At 42.5% G+C, this 6,171-nt stretch overlaps 1 non-coding gene across 1 annotated transcript; it reads left to right on the forward strand.

Annotated features, from left to right (window-relative positions):
• Nucleotides 1-5,813: 5,813 nt before the first annotated feature.
• On the forward strand, nt 5,814-5,920 carry LOC120265992. The gene has a single exon (XR_005537836.1). It is a non-coding gene; the product is annotated as a small nucleolar RNA R71 (small nucleolar RNA).
• Nucleotides 5,921-6,171: the final 251 nt, after the last annotated feature.

Genomic DNA, 6,171 nt, shown 5'->3' on the forward strand with positions numbered 1-6,171 from the left:
GGTTCATACTGGCCCTCCACACAAAGTGTCCTATATGCTCTCTAGCGAGTCGGGCTGCCGGGATAATCTGTGTGTAATCGATCATTGATAAGTGCTTGTGCGATAAGAATGTGAATTATTCTTTCCTCATGATGAGCATTACTTTTATTGGGTATTAACGCTAATATGTGTGTATTTATGTTACTATCATGTAGATAGGGTTGTGAGGCCGAATATTAGAAAGAAAAGCTAATGTTGATCGTAAATGCACCATTTGGAGGAAATCTTGAGAAGGTTCAAATGTGAAAACATAAGTCGGGTTTGAAATGAAGGAATGTGTGCCAACGTCCTCGTATTCAAGTTCGCATAACGTCTTGGAGGGCACAAGGGCAGTCACATTCAAGCATCCAGCTTGTGTATGTATAACAAGATCTTCACTAGCGTGTCCGTTTATTGAAGAAGAAAAGTGATCTATGGCGTAAACATGTGCCCGTTTAAGTTACCTCAATGAAAACATGGATTCGGGAGTGGTTCGGGGATGGTAATATAGCAGGACACTGTAGCAAGTACTGTTCACAGCCCACCCAAAGAAGGATGAAAACAGAGAATCCACACGGGTGTGCGTTAATTTCACATGCCTGTGTGAAAAATCCACACGGCCGCCCACAGGGGCATGTGGATTCCGGATTCCAGCCGCTTAAAAGCCAATTTCAGCCCTGATTTCAGTATTCCTTTCTCCATTTTTTCCTCAACTTGAGAGAGAGCTTCGGCTAGGATTTTAAGAGGTATTGGCTTGGGATATGGAGAGGTTCTACGGTTCCGACATCGTGTTCCGTTTGAAAGAAGATTAGTGGGAGAGCTTTCATCGACACTGATCCGGTGAGGTGTATCCTAGGCCGGACAAAGGGACTCTTGGATGAGTAGAGGACTCTCCATAAGACCATCGTCATAACTATCGAGGGGGTTTTCTACAGATTCTTTGGTTTTACATTTGATTTAATTGATTGTAATTAGCTTCATGGAGAGCTAAACCCCTAGTGGGTAGTTGGGTATTTGTGAACCCTAGGATGTATTTGTTTCATTGAACCTCTTTATTATTCTTTCAATTAATTGATGTTTTATTTGAGTTCCAATCTTGAATTATTTATTGTATGAATACTCCCTTAGAGTGACACTAGGGTTCAGAGTTTTTGTTGGTAACCCTTGTGAGGAGTGACACACCATGAGAGTTAGACCTTCCGTTAGGGCAGAGCGTCCCATTTCCCATCTGGAGTGATTTATTCTATCTCCATTTCCTAAAGTTCTTTGATGTTATAGTAGAGTGAATGGGCTAAAGGATGACCTTCCGTTGGGGCTTAGTTGCGGGTGCAATGGAGTGAAGCGTTGAAGTGATTTTAGCACCTAGGGCTTAATTGTGGCTAGGGACCTTCCACCTGGACCAAAGGGTTAGGTCTATATCTACGAAGAGGATTTATCACTTGGAATCCCTAGAACTCATTGCAATTCTATACGAGTGCGAGGTAGAAAGGTTATACAATTTCTCCTCGAGGACATGTATAGAGTTAGGCATGGTTGACCTTAGATTTGGTACCATGCATTTAAGGATCTCCATGACTCATTATTGCATTAGTTAGAAAGTATAATAGAGGGTTCTTGCACTTGAAATGATTGTCCTAGGTGGAAAGATATCCGGTTAACCCATTTATATCGATTGCCTTACCTTCTCCTTTACTTGTGCTATCTTTCTTGTTCTTTTACTTTTGTTATTTCATATTTTGTCACACATAGTATTATTCATCTTTTACTTAGTTAAGAAAAAATTTAAGTGTTTTTATTCCATGCTCCATGTGGATATGATACCTTACTCATCTAGGATTTTATTACTTTGACAAACCCGTGCACTTGCGGGACATATGCAAGGGGCGTTGTCAATCATACTCCTCTGTATCCGTGTTAACCTCATCATACAGGCCCAAATAGACTGAGAACTATGTAACACTCATGCTATGATGATGGTCGAGTGCTCTGAACTGTATAACATTGACACTGTCGAAGCTCGAGTAAGATCGGTCAAACTTAAAGGATGAAAGGACCTCCAAAGTGAGCTAATGAATAGCTGGCTCTCGGATAGACAATAGATGCCTCCAGCTACCCACATACAACATCTTTTCGACATCATCTACCATGTCTTCCGTTGGCTGAACTTCCCCGAGAATGCTCATATCTGGAAATCGGGTTTGACCTAACCTGAGCTTAGAAAACCGCTCAAACAAAGCCTGATGCTCGGGAATAGAAAACTCCATGTGATCTGACTTAGGGGAATGCTCATGTGGATGCTTGTCAGCTTACTTCTTTGACTAGGGAACCATTCCGGTATGGTTTGAGAAGAAATTTAATCAAGAATAGTCACAGGTTAATGTTACAGAAATCCACACGCCCGTGTGGGTCCATGAGGCGTGAAAAATGCACGACCTCATGCTAAAAACTCACAAATACATCATCAAATCGCCTCTAACTTCTTTCGAAGCATGCATAACCCTTCTATTTGTAGAAATGATGGAATATTTACCAATTTTAAAAATTAAATCAAAACATTCTGAATAAGAGAAGGGAAAAGTGTTTACTGATGAGTTGGAGATGTAGAGCCTAAATTCAGCTGGAAAAATCAAGTAAAATCCTTCTAAAATGATGATGCAAGATCGAGCGAGTCAGTGTTATGTTTCTCTGAACAATTTTGAGTGTGATGATAGAGAAACTCGAATAGATTTTAAAGTAAACCCGTGACTCTAGAGTTTCTGTACATCCACACGGGCGTCTAGAAATTACCCACTCCCTTGTGGCTTCACAGGAGAGCTTCACAGGGGCAGACGCACACCACTGTACACTCTCGAGAAAACACTCTAAGACTCTAAATGCATACACACGGGCTTAAAAAAAATACCCACGCCCGTGCGCTTGACCCACAAGGGCATGCCCACGCCCCTGTGGCTTCTCTGTCTAACCCGAGAAAACTCTAAGTGTTTCACATGCTCATGCGGAAATTCCCCACAGGCGTGGACATGTTCAAGGCCAGGTCACATGGGCACTCGCACACCCCTGTGTATTCTCAGGATAGAAGAGAGCTTCTCTACAGAGATCCACATGGGCGTGCAGAAATCACCCACGCCCGTGTGTTTATCATAGGGTCATCCACAGGGGCGAGTCCACGCCCCTGTGTCTTCTCGGGAAAAATCTCTGAATCTCGGCAGGAAGACCCATGCCCATGTGAAAATTACCCACGGGCGTATGTATCTCACAAGGTCATTCACAGGGGCGAATCCATGCCCCTGTGCCGTTCGCACGACTAAAAGAAAGCTTTAGCTAATCGACGGCATGCTAAGGAGCGAAGCAAGCTTCAACGCTCCCCAAGACAACAGAGCCATCATTGTGGGGAGGGTAAAGAGCATCCAAATGCATTCAAGCCCATAGGTTCAAACCTATTCTATTACGACGTGAACTCTCTGTGTCATACTGTTCGAGCCTTATCGTCTATCGGGCGTTCAGTGAACCTGCTTTGGTCACAAGGATCTTTAAAGGGTTGACTCCTGACCCCAACAAAAAATGGAAGAAGGGGTCAACTGCCTCAGCTCAGAGCTCATCCGTCAAAGGTTTTGACTTTCAGTCTGACTGCCTTCTCTGGATGAGTTCTCAGTAGAGATCAATGGGCGTGTGGAAATTCCATATGCCCGTGCATTTTCTCTGGATGCCTTAGGTGAATTGCAGGCTCTGTAGAAAATTCTTGCACATATAAAAACACTTAGAGCCTGCTTCTAGTATGCAAAATATACCATACAAAAACACGAAACATGCTCAAATGAGCAATAATTTTGCCATAGACATTTAAGCACACAACAACACCAACTCATCCACAAGAGAATCAAAGTGATGCATCATAACATATGAACACCAACACTCAACGTCTTATTCATGCAAACACTAAACTAACAACGAAGAAAATAGTATTTGATTGGGTTGCCTCCCAAGAAGCGCTTGTTTAACATCACTCAGCTTGACATACCATTTTTTACATCACGGCGGTTTATAGATGAAGGTTTCCCTCTTATCTATGACTTGAAAGCATAATGAGAAAAGCCTCTTGAAGGTAGAGGGAGAGTTGTCGAGCTTGTTACCATTCAGGCACATCCCTAACAGCCTTGGGGCATTTCTTGTAGGGTCTTCTAGCTTGCTTCATCTTTCGAAGCATATTTTTCATGATCCCCGGAGTAGGTAGTACTTTCTCCTCTAGTCCAAGCATCATCAATTCCTCGTTCTCCTCGTCTTGGTCTAGCAACCCCTCGTATGGGTCCGGATTGAACATTTCATGCACATATTCATTGTTTAGTTCATCAGAAGTGTTAAGAAATTATAAAGTATCATGAAAGTCAAGAGAATGTCGCATGGCTTTGGCGAGGCAGTATCATAGGAACATCTGTATTTTCATCGACATCCAATACTATGAAATCTATAGGAAATATGTACTTGTCCACCTTGACAAGCACGTATTCAATGATGCCCCTCGGATGTCTCACTGTCCGGTCTGCTAGTTGCAAAGTCATCCGGGTAGGCCTAGGCCCTCCCAAGCCTAAATTTCAAAAGAAAGAGTATGGCATGATATTGATACTGGCCCCTAAGTCTGCCAATGGCATCTCTTCATCCAAGTTGTCAATGTTGCATGGAATAATAAAACTTCCTGGGTCTTTCTTCTTGTACGGCATATTCTTTTGCAAGACCAACGAACAAGAGGCATCTAAGATCACCGATGCACTCTCTTCCAACTTCCTCTTATTGGTCAATAGATCTTTCAAGAACTTAGCATACCGAGGTATTTGAGAAAATTCCACAAAAGGAATGTTGATGTGCAATTGCTTGAATAGACCTAAGAACTTTTTGTATTGCTCATCATTTTGGTGGTTCTTCAATCTAGGCAGATAAGGGATTCTTGGCTTGTAAGGTGAAGGGGCCACCTCTGGTGCTTCAATATTGGTCTTCTCACTTGGAAACCTACCTTCAACCTCATAACTACTTCTCAAAGTGATCTCCTTCACATGCTCTCATGGGTTAGTTTCAGTGTTTCCCGGTAAGCTTCCTTGTGGTCTCTCCGATAGAGACTTCATGATTTACCCCACTTGATTTTCAAGGTTGTGCAATGAAGCTGTGTGGTTGCGAAGTGTAGCCTCGACCGATTAGAATCGTGTATCTGATGATTGCACAAATCGGGTCAAGGCTTTCTCTAAGTCGGTCATCCGGGTCTCCAAACCTAAAACTCTATTTTCCATATCGGAGGTTGTTATTGTTATTGGAAACCCAGTTGTGCTATGGCCTTTTGCTGCCCTTGGTTACTCCATGAGAAATTTGGGTGATTCATCCACCCCTGGTTATAGGTGTTGCTATAAGGATTGCCTTTGTTTCTCAATACATTACCAACAAAGTGAACTTATTTAACGGATGAAGTATCACCAACGGCTATCGTGTAATGGGATGGGGCATGTCCTCCCCCATATCCATCACAATTTGTTATGGCTGCCAATCTAAGAGAAGTTAGAGTGTCTAACTTCTTACTCAATGCCTCTACTTGGGCCGCCAACGATGTAACAACATCGATCTCATGGAGTCCGGCCACTTTATTCATTTTCCTTGCATTCCATTGGTAGCTATTCATGGTCATTTCTTCTACTAATTGTCGGGTTTCATCAGGGGTCTTATTCCCCATTGTACCTCCTGCGGTGGCATGTAGAAGTTGTCTTGTACTTTGATTTAACCTGTTGTAAAAGGTATGAATGATCATCCATTCGGGGAATCCATGCTGTGGGCACTTCTGCAAAAGATGCTTGAATCGCTCTCATGTCTCAAACAAGGACTCGAGCTCCATCTGAACAAATTAAGATATCTCATTATGAAGTTTTCTGATTTCCTTAGAGGAAAGTACCATGCAAGAAAAGCTTCGACCATTTCATTCCATGTCGTGATGGATGCTCGTGGTAAAGAATGTAACCACTGCTTAGCTCTTTCTTTTAGAGAGAATGGGAAAGCCCTCAATCTAATAGCATCATCCATAACAACGTTAATCTTCGGCATATCACAAACTTCCAAGAAGTTCTCAATGTGATTTTTTGGATCTTCAACGGCCAAACCATTAAACTGAGCTGACTGTTG

This window comes from Dioscorea cayenensis, chromosome 7 (genome assembly GCF_009730915.1).
Source record: "Dioscorea cayenensis subsp. rotundata cultivar TDr96_F1 chromosome 7, TDr96_F1_v2_PseudoChromosome.rev07_lg8_w22 25.fasta, whole genome shotgun sequence".
Lineage (NCBI taxonomy): Eukaryota > Viridiplantae > Streptophyta > Magnoliopsida > Dioscoreales > Dioscoreaceae > Dioscorea > Dioscorea cayenensis.